The sequence below is a fragment of the Leuresthes tenuis genome, unplaced genomic scaffold (genome assembly GCF_036924035.1).
Source record: "Leuresthes tenuis unplaced genomic scaffold, fLeuTen1.0.hap1 SCAF_1, whole genome shotgun sequence".
NCBI lineage: Eukaryota > Metazoa > Chordata > Actinopteri > Atheriniformes > Atherinopsidae > Leuresthes > Leuresthes tenuis.
Window position 1 is genome coordinate 3,092,695 of NW_027325355.1, and position 17,572 is coordinate 3,110,266.

A 17,572-nucleotide genomic window follows, 5' to 3' on the forward strand; every position below is an offset into this window, starting at 1 on the left:
CAAATGTGCATTATATAGGTACTGGAATCATACAGTTCCTCTATGTAACCAGATAATTGCCGAGAAAAGCTGATAAGTAGTGGGCACATCTTCTTCCCTGACGTGATTATTCTCTTGAGCTGAAAGTGAGACTCTCAGATCACTTTGTGTCTGCCAACAAAGCAGCAGAAGCTGAAGATGACCAACTTCCTCATGTGTCACAGGGCGATCAGACCTTGCAACAAAATACATGCAGGTGGTACAGAGTAGAGAAGAAGCTTACAGCACCTGGTATTCCCAAGCGGTCTCCCATCCAAGTACTAACCAGGCCCAACCCTGCTTGGCTTCCGAGATCAGAAGAGGTCAGGCATGTTCAGGGTGGTGTGGCCGTAAGCAACCATAACTGTGACAAATGTGCATTATATAGGTACTGGAATCATACAGTTCCTCTATGTAACCAGATAATTGCCGAGAAAAGCTGATAAGTAGTGGGCACATCTTCTTCCCTGACGTGATTATTCTCTTGAGCTGAAAGTGAGACTCTCAGATCACTTTGTGTCTGCCAACAAAGCAGCAGAAGCTGAAGATGACCAACTTCCTCATGTGTCACAGGGCGATCAGACCTTGCAACAAAATACATGCAGGTGGTACAGAGTAGAGAAGAAGCTTACAGCACCTGGTATTCCCAAGCGGTCTCCCATCCAAGTACTAACCAGGCCCAACCCTGCTTGGCTTCCGAGATCAGACGAGGTCAGGCATGTTCCGGGTGGTGTGGCCGTAAGAATCAATGTGTCTGACAAATGTGCATTATATAAGTACAGGAATCATACGGTTCCTCTATGTAACCAGATAATTGCTGAGAAAGGCTGATGTGTAGTTGGCACATCTTCTTCCCTGACGTGATTATTCTCTTCAGCTGAAACTGAGACTCTCAGATCACTTCGTGTCTTCCAACAAAGCAGCAGCAGCTGAAGATGGCCAACTTTCTCATGTGTCACAGGGTGATCAGACGTTGCAACAAAAGACATGCAGGTTGTAGAGAGAAGAGAATATGCTTACAGCACCTGGTATTCCCAAGCAGTCTCCCATTAAAGTACTAACCAGGCCCAACCCTCCTTGGCTTCCGAGATCAGACGAGGTCGGGCTTATTCAGGGTGGTGTAGCCGTAAGGAACAATTTCTGTGACAAATGTGCATTATATAGGTACTGGAATCATACAATTCCTCTATGTAACCAGATAATTGATGAGAAAGGCTGACTTGTTATGGGCACATCTTCTTCCCTGATGTGATTATTCTCTGCAGCTGAAACTGAGACTCTCAGATCACTTCGTGTCTGCCAACAAAGCAGCAGAAGCTGAAGATGACCAACTTCCTCATGTGTCACAGGGGGATCAGACGTTGCAACAAAAGACATGCAGGTGGTCGAGAGAAGACAAAAAGCTTACAGCTCCTGGTATTCCCAAGCGGTCTCCCATTTAAGTACTAACCAGGCCCAACCCTCCTTGGCTTCCGAGATCAGACGAGGTCGGGCATGTTCAGGGTGGTGTGGCCGTAAGCAACATGGTCTGTGACAAATGTGCATTATATAGGTACTGGAATCATACGGTTCCTCTATGCAACCAGATAATTGCCGAGAAAGGCTGATGTGTAGCGGGTAAATCATCTTCTCTGATGTGATCATTCTCTGCAACTGAAACTGAGACTCTCAGATCACTTCATGTCTGCCAACAAAGCAGCAGAAGCTGAAGATGACCAACTTCCTCATGTGTCACAGGGTGATCAGACGTTGCAACAAAAGACATGCAGGTGGTAGAGAGAAGAGAAAAAGCTTACAGCACCTGGTATTCGCAAGCGGTCTCCCATTCAAGAACTAACCAGGCCCAACCCTGCTTGGCTTCCGAGATCAGACGAGGTCGAGCTTATTCAGGGTGGTGTGGCGGTAAGCAACAATATCTGGTACAAATGTGTATTATATAGGTACTGGGATCATACACTTCCTCTATGTAACCAGATAATTGCCGAGAAAGGCTGACTCTTAGTGGGCACATCTTCCTCCTTGATGTGATTATTCTCTGGAGCTGAAACTGAGACTCTCAGATCACTTCATGTCTGCCAACAAAGCAGCAGCAGCAGCTGAAGATGACCAACTTCCTCATGTGTCACAGGGTGATCAGACGTTGCAACAAAAGACATGCAGGTTGTAGAGAGAAGAGAAAAAGCTTACAGCAAATGGTATTTTCAAGCGGTCTCCCACCCAAGTACTAACCAGGCCCAACCCTGCTTGGCTTCCGAGATCAGACGAGGTCAGGCATATTGAGGGTGGTGTGGCCGTAAGCAACAATGTCTGTGACAAATGTGCATTATATAAGTACAGGAATCATACGGTTCCTCTATGTAACCAGATAATTGCTGAGAAAGGCTGATGTGTAGTGGGCACATCTTCTTCCCTGACGTGATTATTCTCTTCAGCTGAAACTGAGACTCTCAGATCACTTCGTGTCTTCAAACAAAGCAGCAGCAGCTGAAGATGACCAACTTCCTCATGTGTCACAGGGTGATCAGACGTTGCAACAAAAGACATGCAGGTTGTAGAGAGAAGAGAAAACGCTTACAGCACCTGGTATTCCCAAGTAGTCTCCCATTGAAGTACTAACCAGGCCCAACCCTCCTTGGCTTCCGAGATCAGACGACGTCGGGCATATTCAGGGTGGTGTGGCCGTAAGGAACAATTTCTGTGACAAATGTGCATTATATAAGTACTGGAATCATACACTTCCTCTATGTAACCAGATAATTTCCGAGAAAGGCTCACTTGTTATGGGCACATCTTCTTCCCTGATGTGATCATTCTCTGCAGCTGAAACTGAGACTCTCAGATCACTTCTTGTCTGCCAACAAAGCAGCAGCAGCTGAAGATGACCACCTTCCTCATGTGTCACAGGGTGATCAGACGTTGCAACAAAAGACATGCAGGTGGTAGAGAGAAGAGAAAAAACTTAAAGCACCTGGTATTCCCAAGAGGTCTTCCATCCAAGTACTAACCAGGCCCAACCCTCCTTGGCTTCCGAGATCAGACGAGGTCGGGCATGTTCAGGGTGGTGTGGCCGTAAGCAACCATAACTGTGACAAATGTGCATTATATAGGTACTGGAATCATACAGTTCCTCTATGTAACCAGATAATTGCAGAGAAAGGCTGACTTGTAGTGGGCACATCTTCTTCCCTGATGTGATAATTCTCTGCAGCTGAAACTGAGACTCTCAGATCACTTCGTGTCTGCCAACAAAGCAGCAGCAGCTGAAGATGACCAACTTCCTCATGTGTCACAGGAGGATCAGACGTTGCCACAAAAGACATGAAGGTGGTAGAGAGTAGAGAAGAAGCTTACATCACCTGGTATTCCCAAGTGGTCTCCCATCCAAGTACTAACCAGGCCCAACCCTGCTTGGCTTCCGAGATCAGACGAGGTCAGGCATGTTCCGGGTGGTGTGGCCGTAAGCAGCAATGTCTCTGACAAATGTGCATTATATAGGTACTGGAATCATACGGTTCCTCTATGCAACCAGATAATTGCCGAGAAAGGCTGATGTGTAGCGGGTAAATCATCTTCTCTGATGTGATCATTCTCTGCAACTGAAACTGAGACTCTCAGATCACTTCATGTCTGCCAACAAAGCAGCAGCAGCTGAAGATGACCAACTTCCTCATGTGTCACAGGGTGATCAGACGTTGCAACAAAAGACATGCAGGTGGTTGAGAGAAGAGAAAAAGCTTACAGCACCTGGTATTCCCAAGCTGTCTCCCATTCAAGTACTAACAAGGCCCAACCCTGCTTGGCTTCCAAGATCAGACGAGGTCGGGCATGTTCAGGGTGGTGTGGCCGTAAGCAACAATGTCTGTGACAAATGTGCATTATATAGGTACTGGAATAATACAGTTCCTCTATGTAACCAGATAATTGCCGAGAAAGGCTAACTTGTAGTGGGCACATCTTCTTCCCTGATGTGATTATTCTCTGCAGCTGAAACTGAGACTCTCAGATCACTTTGTGTCTGCCAACAAAGCAGCAGCAGCTGAAGATGACCAACTTCCTCATGTGTCACAGGGTGATCAGACGTTTCAACAAAAGACATGCAGGTGGTAGAGAGAAGAGAAAAAGCTTACAGCACCTGGTATTCCCAAGCTGTCTCCCATTCAAGTACTAACCAGGTCCAAACCTGCTTGGCTTCCGAGATCAGATGAGGTCGGGCATATTCAGGGTGGTGTGGCCGTAAGCAACCATAACTGTGACAAATGTGCATTATATAGGTACTGGAATCATACAGTTCCTCTATGTAACCAGATAATTGCAGAGAAAGGCTGACTTGTAGTGGGCACATCTTCTTCCCTGATGTGATAAGTCTCTGCAGCTGAAACTGAGACTCTCAGATCACTTCGTGTCTGCCAACAAAGCAGCAGCAGCTGAAGATGACCAACTTCCTCATGTGTCACAGGGTGATCAGACTTTGCAACAGAAGACATGCAGGTGGTCGTGAGAAGAGAAAAAGCTTACAGCACCTGGTATTTCAAAGCAGTCTCCCATCCACGTACTAAACAGGCCCAACCCTGCTTGGCTTCCAAGATCAGACGAGGTCGGGCATGTTCAGGGTGGTGTGGCCGTAAGCAACAATGTCTGTGACAAATGTGCATTATATAGGTACTGGAATAATACAGTTCCTCTATGTAACCAGATAATTGCCGAGAAAGGCTAACTTGTAGTGGGCACATCTTCTTCCCTGATGTGATTATTCTCTGCAGCTGAAACTGAGACTCTCAGATCACTTTGTGTCTGCCAACAAAGCAGCAGCAGCTGAAGATGACCAACTTCCTCATGTGTCACAGGGTGATCAGACGTTTCAACAAAAGACATGCAGGTGGTAGAGAGAAGAGAAAAAGCTTACAGCACCTGGTATTCCCAAGCTGTCTCCCATTCAAGTACTAACCAGGTCCAAACCTGCTTGGCTTCCGAGATCAGATGAGGTCGGGCATATTCAGGGTGGTGTGGCCGTAAGCAACCATAACTGTGACAAATGTGCATTATATAGGTACTGGAATCATACAGTTCCTCTATGTAACCAGATAATTGCAGAGAAAGGCTGACTTGTAGTGGGCACATCTTCTTCCCTGATGTGATAAGTCTCTGCAGCTGAAACTGAGACTCTCAGATCACTTTGTGTCTGCCAACAAAGCAGCAGCAGCTGCTGAAGATGACCAACTTCCTCATGTGTCACAGGGTGATCAGACGTTGCAACAAAAGACATGCAGGTGGTAGAGAGAAGAGAAAAAGCTTAAAGCACCTGGTATTCCCAAGAGGTCTTCCATCCAAGTACTAACCAGAACCAACCCTCCTTGGCTTCCGAGATCAGACGAGGTCGGGCATGTTCAGGGTGGTGTGGCCGTAAGCAACAATGTCTCTGACAAATGTGCATTATATAGGTACTGGAATCATACGGTTCCTCTATGCAACCAGTTAATTTCCGAGAAAGGCTGATGTGTACTGGGCACATCTTCTTCCCTGACGTGATTATTCTCTGCAGCTGAAAATGAGACTCTCAGATCACTTTGTGTCTGCCAACAAAGCAGCAGCAGCTGAAGATGACCAACTTCCTCATGTGTCACAGGGTGATCAGACGTTGCAACAAAAGACATGCAGGTGGTAGAGAGAAGAGAAAAAGCTTACAGCACCTGGTATTCCCAAGCAGTCTCCCATCCAAGTACTAACCAGGCCCAAACCTGCTTGACTTCCAAGATCAGACGAGGTCGGGCTTATTCAGGGTGGTGTGGCCGTAAGCAACAATATCTGTGACAAATGTGCATTATATAGGTACTGGAATCATACACTTCCTCTATGTAACCAGATAATTGCCGAGAAAGGCTGACTTGTAGTGGGCACATCTTCTTCCCTGATGTGATTATTCTCTGCAGCTGAAACTGAGACTCTCAGATCACTTCGTGTCTGCCAACAAAGCAGCAGCAGCTGAAGATGACCAACTTCCTCATGTGTCACAGGGTGATCAGACGTTTCAACAAAAGACATGCAGGTGGTAGAGAGAAGAGAAAAAGCTTACAGCACCTGGTATTCCCAAGCTGTCTCCCATTCAAGTACTAACCAGGTCCAAACCTGCTTGGCTTCCGAGATCAGATGAGGTCGGGCATATTCAGGGTGGTGTGGCCGTAAGCAACCATAACTGTGACAAATGTGCATTATATAGGTACTGGAATCATACAGTTCCTCTATGTAACCAGATAATTGCCGAGAAAGGCTGATGTGTAGTGGGCATATCTTCTTCCCTGATGTGATTATTCTCTGCAGCTGAAACTGAGACTCTCAGATCACTTCGTGTCTGCCAACAAAGCAGCAGCAGCTGAAGATGACCAACTTCCTCATGTGTCACAGGGTGATCAGATGTTACAACAAAAGACATGCAGGTGGTAGAGAGAAGAGAAAAAGCTTACAGCACCTGGTATTCCCAAGCAGTCTCCCACCCAAGTACTAACCAGGCCCAACCCTGCTTGGCTTCCGAGATCAGACGAGGTCGGGCATATTATATTCAGGGTGGTGTGGCCGTAAGCGACAATCTCTGTGACAAATGTGTATTATATAGGTACTGGAATCATACACTTCCTCTATGTAACCAGATAATTGCCGAGAAAGGCTGACTCTTAGTGGGCACATCTTCCTTCTTGATGTGATCATTCTCTTCAGCTGAAACTGAGACTCTCAGATCACTTCGTGTCTGCCAACAAAGCAGCAGAAGCTGAAGATGACCAACTTCCTCATGTGTCACAGGGTGATCAGACATTGCAACAAAAGACATGCAGGTTGTAGAGAGAAGAGAAAAAGCTTACAGCACCTGGTATTCGCAAGCGGTCTCCCATTCAAGAACTAACCAGGCCCAACCCTGCTTGGCTTCCGAGATCAGACGAGGTCGAGCTTATTCAGGGTGGTGTGGCTGTAAGCAACAATATCTGGTACAAATGTGTATTATATAGGTACTGGAATCATACACTTCCTCTATGTAACCAGATAATTGCCGAGAAAGGCTGATGTGTAGCGGGCAAATCATCTTCTCTGATGTGATCATTCTCTGCAACTGAAACTGAGACTCTCAGATCACTTTGTGTCAGCCAACAAAGCAGGAGCAGCTGAAGATGACCAACTTCCTCATGTGTCACAGGGTGATCAGATGTTGCAACAAAAGACATGCAGGTTGTAGAGAGAAGAGAAAACGCTTACAGCACCTGGTATTCCCAAGCAGTCTCCCATCCAAGTACTAAGCAGGCTCAACGCTGCTTGGCTTCCGAGATCAGACGAGGGCGGGTATGTTCAGGGTGGTGTGGCCGTAAGCAACAATGTGTCTGACAAAAGTGCATTATATTAGTACAGGAATCATACGGTTCCTCTATGTAACCAGATAATTGCTGAGAAAGGCTGATGTGTAGTGGGCACATCTTCTTCCCTGACGTGATTATTCTCTTCAGCTGAAACTGAGACTCTCAGATCACTTCGTGTCTTCCAACAAAGCAGCAGCAGCTGAAGATGACCAACTTCCTCATGTGTCACAGGGTGATCAGACGTTGCAACAAAAGACATGCAGGTTGTAGAGAGAAGAGAAAACGCTTACAGCACCTGGTATTCCCAAGCAGTCTCCCATTAAAGTACTAACCAGGCCCAACCCTCCTTGGCTTCCGAGATCAGACGAGGTCGGGCATATTCAGGGTGGTGTGGCCGTAAGGAACAATTTCTGTGACAAATGTGCATTATATAAGTACTGGAATCATACACTTCCTCTATGTAACCAGATAATTTCAGAGAAAGGCTCACTTGTTATGGGCACATCTTCTTCCCTGATGTGATTATTCTCTGCAGCTGAAACTGAGACTCTCAGATCACTTTGTGTCTGCCAACAAAGCAGCAGCAGCTGCTGAAGATGACCAACTTCCTCATGTGTCACAGGGTGATCAGACGTTGCAACAAAAGACATGCAGGTGGTAGAGAGAAGAGAAAAAGCTTAAAGCACCTGGTATTCCCAAGAGGTCTTCCATCCAAGTACTAACCAGAACCAACCCTCCTTGGCTTCCGAGATCAGACGAGGTCGGGCATGTTCAGGGTGGTGTGGCCGTAAGCAACAATGTCTCTGACAAATGTGCATTATATAGGTACTGGAATCATACGGTTCCTCTATGCAACCAGTTAATTTCCGAGAAAGGCTGATGTGTACTGGGCACATCTTCTTCCCTGACGTGATTATTCTCTGCAGCTGAAAATGAGACTCTCAGATCACTTTGTGTCTGCCAACAAAGCAGCAGCAGCTGAAGATGACCAACTTCCTCATGTGTCACAGGGTGATCAGACGTTGCAACAAAAGACATGCAGGTGGTAGAGAGAAGAGAAAAAGCTTACAGCACCTGGTATTCCCAAGCAGTCTCCCATCCAAGTACTAACCAGGCCCAAACCTGCTTGACTTCCAAGATCAGACGAGGTCGGGCTTATTCAGGGTGGTGTGGCCGTAAGCAACAATATCTGTGACAAATGTGCATTATATAGGTACTGGAATCATACACTTCCTCTATGTAACCAGATAATTGCCGAGAAAGGCTGACTTGTAGTGGGCACATCTTCTTCCCTGATGTGATTATTCTCTGCAGCTGAAACTGAGACTCTCAGATCACTTCGTGTCTGCCAACAAAGAAGCAGCAGCAGCTGAAGATGACCAACTTCCTCATGTGTCACAGGAGGATCAGACGTTGCCACATAAGACATGAAGGTGGTAGAGAGTAGAGAAGAAGCTTACAGCACCTGGTATTCCCAAGTGGTCTCCCATCCAAGTACTAACCAGGCCCAACCCTGCTTGGCTTCCAAGATCAGACGAGGTCAGGCATGTTCCGGGTGGTGTGGCCGTAAGCAGCAATGTCTCTGACAAATGTGCATTATATAGGTACTGGAATCATACGGTTCCTCTATGCAACCAGATAATTGCCGAGAAAGGCTGATGTGTAGCGGGTAAATCATCTTCTCTGATGTGATTATTCTCTGCAACTGAAACTGAGACTCTCAGATCACTTCATGTCTGCCAACAAAGCAGCAGCAGCTGAAGATGACCAACTTCCTCATGTGTCACAGGGTGATCAGACGTTGCAACAAAAGACATGCAGGTGGTAGAGAGAAGAGAAAAAGCTTACAGCACCTGGTATTCCCAAGCAGTCTCCCATCCAAGTACTAACCAGGCCCAAACCTGCTTGACTTCCAAGATCAGGCTTATTCAGGGTGGTGTGGCCGTAAGCAACAATATCTGTGACAAATGTGCATTATATAGGTACTGGAATCATACAGTTCCTCTATGTAACCAGATAATTGCAGAGAAAGGCTTACTTGTAGTGGGCACATCTTCTTCCCTGATGTGATTATTCTCTGCAGCTGAAATTGAGACTCTCAGATCACTTCGTGTCTGCCAACAAAGAAGCAGCAGCAGCTGAAGATGACCAACTTCCTCATGTGTCACAGGAGGATCAGACGTTGCCACAAAAGACATGAAGGTGGTAGAGAGTAGAGAAGAAGCTTAAAGCACATGGTATTCCCAAGTGGTCTCCCATCCAAGTACTAACCAGGCCCAACCCTGCTTGGCTTCCGAGATCAGACGAGGTCAGGCATGTTCCGGGTGGTGTGGCCGTAAGCAGCAATGTCTCTGACAAATGTGCATTATATAGGTACTGGAATCATACGGTTCTTCTATGCAACCAGATAATTGCCGAGAAAGGCTGATGTGTAGCGGGTAAATCATCTTCTCTGATGTGATCATTCTCTGCAACTGAAACTGAGACTCTCAGATCACTTCATGTCTGCCAACAAAGCAGCAGCAGCTGAAGATGACCAACTTCCTCATGTGTCACAGGGCGATCAGACGTTGCAACAAAAGACATGCAGGTGGTAGAGAGAAGAGAAAAAGCTTACAGCACCTGGTATTCCCAAGCGGTCTCTCATCAAAGTACTAACCAGGCCCAACCGTGCTAGGCTTCCGAGATCGGACAAGGTCAGACATATTCAGGGTGGTTTGGCCGTAAGCAACAATCTCTGTGACAAATGTGCATTATATAGGCAATGGAATCATATGGTTCCTCTATGTAACAAGATAATTGCCGAGAAAGGCTGATATGTAGTGGGCACATCTTGTTCCCTGACGTGATAATTTTCTCCAGCTGAAAATGAGACTCTAAGATCACTTCGTGTCTGCCAACAAAGCAGCAGCAGCTGAAGATGACCAACTTCCTCATGTGTCACAGGGTGATCAGACGTTGCAACAAAAGACATGAAGGTGGTTGAGAGAAGAGAAAAAGCTTACAGCACCTGGTATTCCCAAGCAGACTCCCATCCAAGTACTAACCAGGCCCAACCCTGCTTGGCTTCCAAGATCAGACGAGGTTGGGCATATTCAGGGTGGTGTGGCCGTAAGTAACAATGTCTGTGACAAATGTGCATTATATAGGTACTGGAATCATACGGTTCCTCTATGCAACCATATAATTGCCAAGAAAGGCTGATATGTAGTGGGCACATCTTGTTCCCTGACGTGATAATTTTCTCCAGCTGAAAATGAGACTCTAAGATCACTTCGTGTCTGCCAACAAAGCAGCAGAAAATGAAGATGACCAACTTCCTCATGTGTCACAGGGTGATCAGACGTTGCAACAAAAGACATGCAGGTGGTTGAGAGAAGAGAAAAAGCTTACAGCACCTGATAATCCCAAGCGGTCTCCCATCCAAGTACTAACCAGGCACAACCCTGCTTGGCTTCCAAGATCAGACGAGGTCGGGCATATTCAGGGTGGTGTGGCCGTAAGCAACATGGCTGTGACAAATGTAAATTGTATAGGTACTGGAATCATACGTTTCCTCTATATAACCAGATAATTGCCGAGAAAGGCTGATAAATAGTGGGCACATCTTCTTCCCTGACGTGATTATTCTCTCCAGCTGAAAATGAGACTCTCAGATCACTTCGTGTCAGCCAACAAAGCAGCAGCAGCTGCTGAAGATGACCAACTTCCTCATGTGTCATAGGGTGATCAGACGTTGCAACAAAAGACATGCAGGTGGTAGAGAGAAGAGAAAAAGCTTAAAGCACCTGGTATTCCCAAGAGGTCTTCCATCCAAGTACTAACCAGGACCAACCCTCCTTGGCTTCCGAGATCAGACGAGGTCGGGCATGTTCAGGGTGGTGTGGCCGTAAGCAACAATGTCTCTGACAAATGTGCATTATATAGGTACTGGAATCATACGGTTCCTCTATGCAACCAGTTAATTTCCGAGAAAGGCTGATGTGTACTGGGCACATCTTCTTCCCTGATGTGATTATTCTCTGCAGCTGAAATTGAGACTCTCAGATCACTTCGTGTCTGCCAACAAAGAAGCAGCAGCAGCTGAAGATTACCAACTTCCTCATGTGTCACAGGAGGATCAGACGTTGCCACAAAAGACATGAAGGTGGTAGAGAGTAGAGAAGAAGCTTAAAGCACCTGGTATCCCTAAGTGGTCTCCCATCCAAGTACTAACCAGGCCCAACCCTGCTTGGCTTCCGATATCAGACGAGGTCAGGCATGTTCCGGGTGGTGTGGCCGTAAGCAGCAATGTCTCTGACAAATGTGCATTATATAGGTACTGGAATCATACGGTTCCTCTATGCAACCAGATAATTGCCGAGAAAAGCTGATGTGTAGCGGGTAAATCATCTTCTCTGATGTGATCATTCTCTGCAACTGAAACTGAGACTCTCAGATCACTTCATGTCTGCCAACAAAGCAGCAGCAGCTGAAGATGACCAACTTCCTCATGTGTCACAGGGCGATCAGACGTTGCAACAAAAGACATGCAGGTGGTAGAGAGAAGAGAAAAAGCTTACAGCACCTGGTATTCCCAAGCGGTCTCTCATCAAAGTACTAACCAGGCCCAACCCTCCTTGGCTTCTGAGATCAAACGAGGTCAGACATATTCAGGGTGGTTTGGCCGTAAGCAACAATCTCTGTGACAAATGTGCATTATATAGGCAATGGAATCATATGGTTCCTCTATGTAACAAGATAATTGCCGAAAAAGGCTGATATATAGTGGGCACATCTTGTTCCCTGACGTGATAATTTTCTCCAGCTGAAAATGAGACTCTAAGATCACTTCGTGTCTGCCAACAAAGCAGCAGCAGCTGAAGATGACCAACTTCCTCATGTGTCACAGGGTGATCAGACGTTGCAACAAAAGACATGCAGGTGGTTGAGAGAAGAGAAAAAGCTTACAGCACCTGGTATTCCCAAGCGGTCTCCCATCCAAGTACTAACCAGGCCCAACCCTGCTTGGCTTCCAAGATCAGACGAGGTTGGGCATATTCCGGGTGGTGTGGCCGTAAGTAACAATGTTTGTGACAAATGTGCATTATATAGGTACTGGAATCATACGGTTCCTCTATGCAACCATATAATTGCCAAGAAAGGCTGATATGTAGTGGGCACATCCTGTTCCCTGACGTGATTATTCTCTCGAGCTGAAACTGAGACTCTCAGATCACTTTGTGTCTGCCAACAAAGCAGCAGAAGCTGAAGATGACCAACTTCCTCATGTGTCACAGGGTGATCAAACGTTGCAACAAAAGACATGCAGGTGGTTGAGAGAAGAGAAAAAGCTTACAGCAAATGGTATTTTCAAGCGGTCTCCCATCCAAGTACTAACCAGGCCCAACCCTGCTTGGCTTCCGAGATCAGACGAGGTCAGGCATGTTCCGGGTGGTGTGGCCGTAAGCAGCAATATCTGGTACAAATGTGTATTATATAGGTACTGGAATCATACACTTCCTCTATGTAACCAGATAATTGCCGAGAAAGGCTGACTCTTAGTGGGCACATCTTCCACCTTGATGTGATTATTCTCTGGAGCTGAAACTGAGACTCTCAGATCACTTCATGTCTGCCAACAAAGCAGCAGCAGCAGCTGAAGATGACCAACTTCCTCATGTGTCACAGGGTGATCAGACGTTGCAACAAAAGACATGCAGGTTGTAGAGAGAAGAGAAAAAGCTTACAGCAAATGGTATTTTCAAGCGGTCTCCCACCCAAGTACTAACCAGGCCCAACCCTGCTTGGCTTCCGAGATCAGACGAGGTCAGGCATATTGAGGGTGGTGTGGCCGTAAGCAACAATGTCTGTGACAAATGTGCATTATATAAGTACAGGAATCATACGGTTCCTCTATGTAACCAGATAATTGCTGAGAAAGGCTGATGTGTAGTGGGCACATCTTCTTCCCTGACGTGATTATTCTCTTCAGCTGAAACTGAGACTCTCAGATCACTTCGTGTCTTCAAACAAAGCAGCAGCAGCTGAAGATGACCAACTTCCTCATGTGTCACAGGGTGATCAGACGTTGCAACAAAAGACATGCAGGTTGTAGAGAGAAGAGAAAACGCTTACAGCACCTGGTATTCCCAAGCAGTCTCGCATTGAAGTACTAACCAGGCCCAACCCTCCTTGGCTTCCGAGATCAGACGAGGTCGGGCATATTCAGGGTGGTGTGGCCGTAAGGAACAATTTCTGTGACAAATGTGCATTATATAAGTACTGGAATCATACACTTCCTCTATGTAACCAGATAATTTCCGAGAAAGGCTCACTTGTTATGGGCACATCTTCTTCCCTGATGTGATCATTCTCTGCAGCTGAAACTGAGACTCTCAGATCACTTCGTGTCTGCCAACAAAGCAGCAGCAGCTGCTGAAGATGACCAACTTCCTCATGTGTCACAGGGTGATCAGACGTTGCAACAAAAGACATGCAGGTGGTTGAGAGAAGAGAAAAAGCTTACAGCACCTGGTATTCCCAAGCTGTCTCCCATCCAAGTACTAACCAGGCCCAACCCTGCTTGGCTTCCAAGATCAGACGAGGTCGGGCATATTCAGAGTGGTGTGGCCGTAAGCAACAATGTCTGTGACAAATATAAACTGTATAGGTACTGGAATCATACGGTTCCTCTATGCAACCAGATAATTGCCAAGAAAGGCTGATAAGTAGTGGAAACATCTTCCCTGACGTGATTATTCTCTCCAGCTGAAACTGAGACTCTCATATCACTTCGTGTCTGCCAACAAAGCAGCAGCAGTTGAAGATGACCAACTTCCTCATGTGTCACAGGGCGATCAGACATTGCAACAAAAGACATGCAGGTGGTAGAGAAAAAATTTACAGCACCTGGTATTCCCAAGCAGTCTCCCATTCAAGTACTAACCAGGCCCAACCCTCCTTGGCTTCCGAGATCAGACGAGGTCGGGCATGTTCAGGGTGGTGTGGCCGTAAGCAACAATGTCTCTGACAAATGTGCATTATATAGGTACTGGAATAATACACTTCCTCTATGTAACCAGATAATTGCCGAGAAAGGCTGACTCTTAGTGGGCACATCTTCCTTCTTGATGTGATCATTCTCTTCAGCTGAAACTGAGACTCTCAGATCACTTCGTGTCTGCCAACAAAGCAGCAGAAGCTGAAGATGACCAACTTCCTCATGTGTCACAGGGTGATCAGACGTTGCAACAAAAGACATGCAGGTGGTAGAGAGAAGAGAAAAAGCTTACAGCACCTGGTATTCGCAAGCGGTCTCCCATTCAAGAACTAACCAGGCCCAACCCTGCTTGGCTTCCGAGATCAGACGAGGTCGAGCTTATTCAGGGTGGTGTGGCGGTAAGCAACAATATCTGGTACAAATGTGTATTATATAGGTACTGGAATCATACACTTCCTCTATGTAACCAGATAATTGCAGAGAAAGGCTGACTCTTAGTGGGCACATCTTCCACCTTGATGTGATTATTCTCTGGAGCTGAAACTGAGACTCTCAGATCACTTCATGTCTGCCAACAAAGCAGCAGCAGCAGCTGAAGATGACCAACTTCCTCATGTGTCACAGGGTGATCAGACGTTGCAACAAAAGACATGCAGGTTGTAGAGAGAAGAGAAAAAGCTTACAGCAAATGGTATTTTCAAGCGGTCTCCCACCCAAGTACTAACCAGGCCCAACCCTGCTTGGCTTCCGAGATCAGACGAGGTCAGGCATATTGAGGGTGGTGTGGCCGTAAGCAACAATGTCTGTGACAAATGTGCATTATATAAGTACAGGAATCATACGGTTCCTCTATGTAACCAGATAATTGCTGAGAAAGGCTGATGTGTAGTGGGCACATCTTCTTCCCTGACGTGATTATTCTCTTCAGCTGAAACTGAGACTCTCAGATCACTTCGTGTCTTCAAACAAAGCAGCAGCAGCTGAAGATGACCAACTTCCTCATGTGTCACAGGGTGATCAGACGTTGCAACAAAAGACATGCAGGTTGTAGAGAGAAGAGAAAACGCTTACAGCACCTGGTATTCCCAAGCAGTCTCGCATTGAAGTACTAACCAGGCCCAACCCTCCTTGGCTTCCGAGATCAGACGAGGTCGGGCATATTCAGGGTGGTGTGGCCGTAAGGAACAATTTCTGTGACAAATGTGCATTATATAAGTACTGGAATCATACACTTCCTCTATGTAACCAGATAATTTCCGAGAAAGGCTCACTTGTTATGGGCACATCTTCTTCCCTGATGTGATCATTCTCTGCAGCTGAAACTGAGACTCTCAGATCACTTCGTGTCTGCCAACAAAGCAGCAGCAGCTGCTGAAGATGACCAACTTCCTCGTGTGTCATAGGGTGATCAGACGTTGCAACAAAAGACATGCAGGTGGTAGAGAGAAGAGAAAAAGCTTAAAGCACCTGGTATTCCCAAGAGGTCTTCCATCCAAGTACTAACCAGGCCCAACCCTCCTTGGCTTCCGAGATCAGACGAGGTCGGGCATGTTCAGGGTGGTGTGGCCGTAAGCAACAATGTCTCTGACAAATGTGCATTATATAGGTACTGGAATCATACGGTTCCTCTATGCAACCAGTTAATTTCCGAGAAAGGCTGATGTGTACTGGGCACATCTTCTTCCCTGACGTGATTATTCTCTGCAGCTGAAACTGAGACTCTCAGATCACTTTGTGTCTGCCAACAAAGCAGCAGCAGCTGAAGATGACCAACTTCCTCATGTGTCACAGGGTGATCAGACGTTGCAACAAAAGACATGCAGGTGGTAGAGAGAAGAGAAAAAGCTTACAGCATCTGGTATTCCCAAGCGGTCTCTCATCCAAGTACTAACCAGGCCCAACCCTCCTTGGCTTCTGAGAGCAGACGAGGTCAGACATATTCAGGGTGGTTTGGCCGTAAGCAACAATCTCTGTGACAAATGTGCATTATATAGGCAATGGAATCATATGGTTCCTCTATGTAACAAGATAATTGCCGAGAAAGGCTGATATGTAGTGGGCACATCTTGTTCCCTGACGTGATAATTTTCTCCAGCTGAAAATGAGACTCTCAGATCACTTCGTGTCTGCCAACAAAGCAGCAGCAGCTGAAGATGACCAACTTCCTCATGTGTCACAGGGTGATCAGACGTTGCAACAAAAGACATGCAGGTGGTAGAGAGAAGAGAAAAAGCTTAAAGCACCTGGTATTCCCAAGAGGTCTTCCATCCAAGTACTAACCAGGCCCAACCCTCCTTGGCTTCTGAGAGCAGACGAGGTCAGACATATTCAGGGTGGTTTGGCCGTAAGCAACAATCTCTGTGACAAATGTGCATTATATAGGCAATGGAATCATATGGTTCCTCTATGTAACAAGATAATTGCCGAGAAAGGCTGATATGTAGTGGGCACATCTTGTTCCCTGACGTGATAATTTTCTCCAGCTGAAAATGAGACTCTAAGATCACTTCGTGTCTGCCAACAAAGCAGCAGCAGCTGCTGAAGATGACCAACTTCCTCATGTGTCACAGGGTGATCAGACGTTGCAACAAAAGACATGCAGGTGGTTGAGAGAAGAGAAAAAGCTTACAGCACCTGGTATTCCCAAGCTGTCTCCCATCCAAGTACTAACCAGGCCCAACCCTGCTTGGCTTCCAAGATCAGACGAGGTCGGGCATATTCAGAGTGGTGTGGCCGTAAGCAACAATGTCTGTGACAAATATAAACTGTATAGGTACTGGAATCATACGGTTCCTCTATGCAACCAGATAATTGCCAAGAAAGGCTGATAAGTAGTGGAAACATCTTCCCTGACGTGATTATTCTCTCCAGCTGAAACTGAGACTCTCATATCACTTCGTGTCTGCCAACAAAGCAGCAGCAGTTGAAGATGACCAACTTCCTCATGTGTCACAGGGCGATCAGACATTGCAACAAAAGACATGCAGGTGGTAGAGAGAAGAGAAAAAATTTACAGCACCTGGTATTCCCAAGCAGTCTCCCATTCAAGTACTAACAAGGCCCAACCCTGCTTGGGTTCTGAGATCAGACGAGGTCGGGCATATTCAGGGTGGTGTGGCCGTAAGTAACAATGTCTGTGACAAATGTGCATTATATAGGTACTGGAATCATACGGTTCCTCTATGCAACCAGATAATTGCCAAGAAAGGCTAACTTGTAGTGGGCACATCTTCTT

General features: G+C 46.4%; 2 non-coding genes and 43 pseudogenes across 2 annotated transcripts; all 45 read right to left on the reverse strand.

The window, feature by feature from the left end:
* Positions 1-255: 255 nt before the first annotated feature.
* On the reverse strand, positions 256-374 carry LOC140290904 (5S ribosomal RNA). Its single transcript, XR_011912402.1, has one exon. It is a non-coding gene; the product is annotated as a 5S ribosomal RNA (ribosomal RNA).
* A 269-nt stretch (positions 375-643) lies between these two features.
* Positions 644-762, reverse strand: LOC140299209 (5S ribosomal RNA; annotated as a pseudogene).
* Positions 763-1,031: 269 nt separating this feature from the next.
* On the reverse strand, positions 1,032-1,150 carry LOC140289846 (5S ribosomal RNA; annotated as a pseudogene).
* Positions 1,151-1,419: 269 nt separating this feature from the next.
* Positions 1,420-1,538, reverse strand: LOC140300627 (5S ribosomal RNA; annotated as a pseudogene).
* Positions 1,539-1,807: 269 nt separating this feature from the next.
* LOC140286365 (5S ribosomal RNA) lies at positions 1,808-1,926 on the reverse strand (annotated as a pseudogene).
* Positions 1,927-2,198: 272 nt separating this feature from the next.
* LOC140293292 (5S ribosomal RNA) lies at positions 2,199-2,317 on the reverse strand (annotated as a pseudogene).
* Positions 2,318-2,586: 269 nt separating this feature from the next.
* Positions 2,587-2,705, reverse strand: LOC140294181 (5S ribosomal RNA; annotated as a pseudogene).
* A 269-nt stretch (positions 2,706-2,974) lies between these two features.
* On the reverse strand, positions 2,975-3,093 carry LOC140269141 (5S ribosomal RNA; annotated as a pseudogene).
* A 269-nt stretch (positions 3,094-3,362) lies between these two features.
* On the reverse strand, positions 3,363-3,481 carry LOC140300193 (5S ribosomal RNA; annotated as a pseudogene).
* A 269-nt stretch (positions 3,482-3,750) lies between these two features.
* LOC140284526 (5S ribosomal RNA) lies at positions 3,751-3,869 on the reverse strand (annotated as a pseudogene).
* Positions 3,870-4,138: 269 nt separating this feature from the next.
* LOC140313043 (5S ribosomal RNA) lies at positions 4,139-4,257 on the reverse strand (annotated as a pseudogene).
* A 269-nt stretch (positions 4,258-4,526) lies between these two features.
* On the reverse strand, positions 4,527-4,645 carry LOC140290951 (5S ribosomal RNA; annotated as a pseudogene).
* A 269-nt stretch (positions 4,646-4,914) lies between these two features.
* On the reverse strand, positions 4,915-5,033 carry LOC140313056 (5S ribosomal RNA; annotated as a pseudogene).
* Positions 5,034-5,305: 272 nt separating this feature from the next.
* Positions 5,306-5,424, reverse strand: LOC140291207 (5S ribosomal RNA; annotated as a pseudogene).
* Positions 5,425-5,693: 269 nt separating this feature from the next.
* Positions 5,694-5,812, reverse strand: LOC140297794 (5S ribosomal RNA; annotated as a pseudogene).
* A 269-nt stretch (positions 5,813-6,081) lies between these two features.
* On the reverse strand, positions 6,082-6,200 carry LOC140313062 (5S ribosomal RNA; annotated as a pseudogene).
* Positions 6,201-6,469: 269 nt separating this feature from the next.
* On the reverse strand, positions 6,470-6,593 carry LOC140299368 (5S ribosomal RNA; annotated as a pseudogene).
* A 269-nt stretch (positions 6,594-6,862) lies between these two features.
* On the reverse strand, positions 6,863-6,981 carry LOC140308122 (5S ribosomal RNA; annotated as a pseudogene).
* A 269-nt stretch (positions 6,982-7,250) lies between these two features.
* Positions 7,251-7,369, reverse strand: LOC140292876 (5S ribosomal RNA; annotated as a pseudogene).
* Positions 7,370-7,638: 269 nt separating this feature from the next.
* On the reverse strand, positions 7,639-7,757 carry LOC140275427 (5S ribosomal RNA; annotated as a pseudogene).
* Positions 7,758-8,029: 272 nt separating this feature from the next.
* On the reverse strand, positions 8,030-8,148 carry LOC140291208 (5S ribosomal RNA; annotated as a pseudogene).
* A 269-nt stretch (positions 8,149-8,417) lies between these two features.
* LOC140297805 (5S ribosomal RNA) lies at positions 8,418-8,536 on the reverse strand (annotated as a pseudogene).
* Positions 8,537-8,808: 272 nt separating this feature from the next.
* Positions 8,809-8,927, reverse strand: LOC140299500 (5S ribosomal RNA; annotated as a pseudogene).
* Positions 8,928-9,196: 269 nt separating this feature from the next.
* Positions 9,197-9,305, reverse strand: LOC140295972 (5S ribosomal RNA; annotated as a pseudogene).
* Positions 9,306-9,577: 272 nt separating this feature from the next.
* On the reverse strand, positions 9,578-9,696 carry LOC140279690 (5S ribosomal RNA; annotated as a pseudogene).
* A 269-nt stretch (positions 9,697-9,965) lies between these two features.
* Positions 9,966-10,084, reverse strand: LOC140294358 (5S ribosomal RNA; annotated as a pseudogene).
* Positions 10,085-10,353: 269 nt separating this feature from the next.
* LOC140299926 (5S ribosomal RNA) lies at positions 10,354-10,472 on the reverse strand (annotated as a pseudogene).
* A 269-nt stretch (positions 10,473-10,741) lies between these two features.
* LOC140276586 (5S ribosomal RNA) lies at positions 10,742-10,860 on the reverse strand (annotated as a pseudogene).
* Positions 10,861-11,131: 271 nt separating this feature from the next.
* LOC140281657 (5S ribosomal RNA) lies at positions 11,132-11,250 on the reverse strand (annotated as a pseudogene).
* A 272-nt stretch (positions 11,251-11,522) lies between these two features.
* LOC140294087 (5S ribosomal RNA) lies at positions 11,523-11,641 on the reverse strand (annotated as a pseudogene).
* A 269-nt stretch (positions 11,642-11,910) lies between these two features.
* LOC140273707 (5S ribosomal RNA) lies at positions 11,911-12,029 on the reverse strand (annotated as a pseudogene).
* Positions 12,030-12,298: 269 nt separating this feature from the next.
* LOC140298972 (5S ribosomal RNA) lies at positions 12,299-12,417 on the reverse strand. Its single transcript, XR_011914564.1, has one exon. It is a non-coding gene; the product is annotated as a 5S ribosomal RNA (ribosomal RNA).
* A 269-nt stretch (positions 12,418-12,686) lies between these two features.
* LOC140293029 (5S ribosomal RNA) lies at positions 12,687-12,805 on the reverse strand (annotated as a pseudogene).
* A 272-nt stretch (positions 12,806-13,077) lies between these two features.
* Positions 13,078-13,196, reverse strand: LOC140293293 (5S ribosomal RNA; annotated as a pseudogene).
* A 269-nt stretch (positions 13,197-13,465) lies between these two features.
* Positions 13,466-13,584, reverse strand: LOC140293599 (5S ribosomal RNA; annotated as a pseudogene).
* A 272-nt stretch (positions 13,585-13,856) lies between these two features.
* On the reverse strand, positions 13,857-13,975 carry LOC140298589 (5S ribosomal RNA; annotated as a pseudogene).
* Positions 13,976-14,234: 259 nt separating this feature from the next.
* On the reverse strand, positions 14,235-14,353 carry LOC140269511 (5S ribosomal RNA; annotated as a pseudogene).
* A 269-nt stretch (positions 14,354-14,622) lies between these two features.
* LOC140286387 (5S ribosomal RNA) lies at positions 14,623-14,741 on the reverse strand (annotated as a pseudogene).
* A 272-nt stretch (positions 14,742-15,013) lies between these two features.
* On the reverse strand, positions 15,014-15,132 carry LOC140293294 (5S ribosomal RNA; annotated as a pseudogene).
* Positions 15,133-15,401: 269 nt separating this feature from the next.
* LOC140293600 (5S ribosomal RNA) lies at positions 15,402-15,520 on the reverse strand (annotated as a pseudogene).
* Positions 15,521-15,792: 272 nt separating this feature from the next.
* LOC140306907 (5S ribosomal RNA) lies at positions 15,793-15,911 on the reverse strand (annotated as a pseudogene).
* Positions 15,912-16,180: 269 nt separating this feature from the next.
* Positions 16,181-16,299, reverse strand: LOC140291515 (5S ribosomal RNA; annotated as a pseudogene).
* A 269-nt stretch (positions 16,300-16,568) lies between these two features.
* LOC140288852 (5S ribosomal RNA) lies at positions 16,569-16,687 on the reverse strand (annotated as a pseudogene).
* A 272-nt stretch (positions 16,688-16,959) lies between these two features.
* On the reverse strand, positions 16,960-17,078 carry LOC140298600 (5S ribosomal RNA; annotated as a pseudogene).
* Positions 17,079-17,344: 266 nt separating this feature from the next.
* On the reverse strand, positions 17,345-17,463 carry LOC140292406 (5S ribosomal RNA; annotated as a pseudogene).
* Positions 17,464-17,572: the final 109 nt, after the last annotated feature.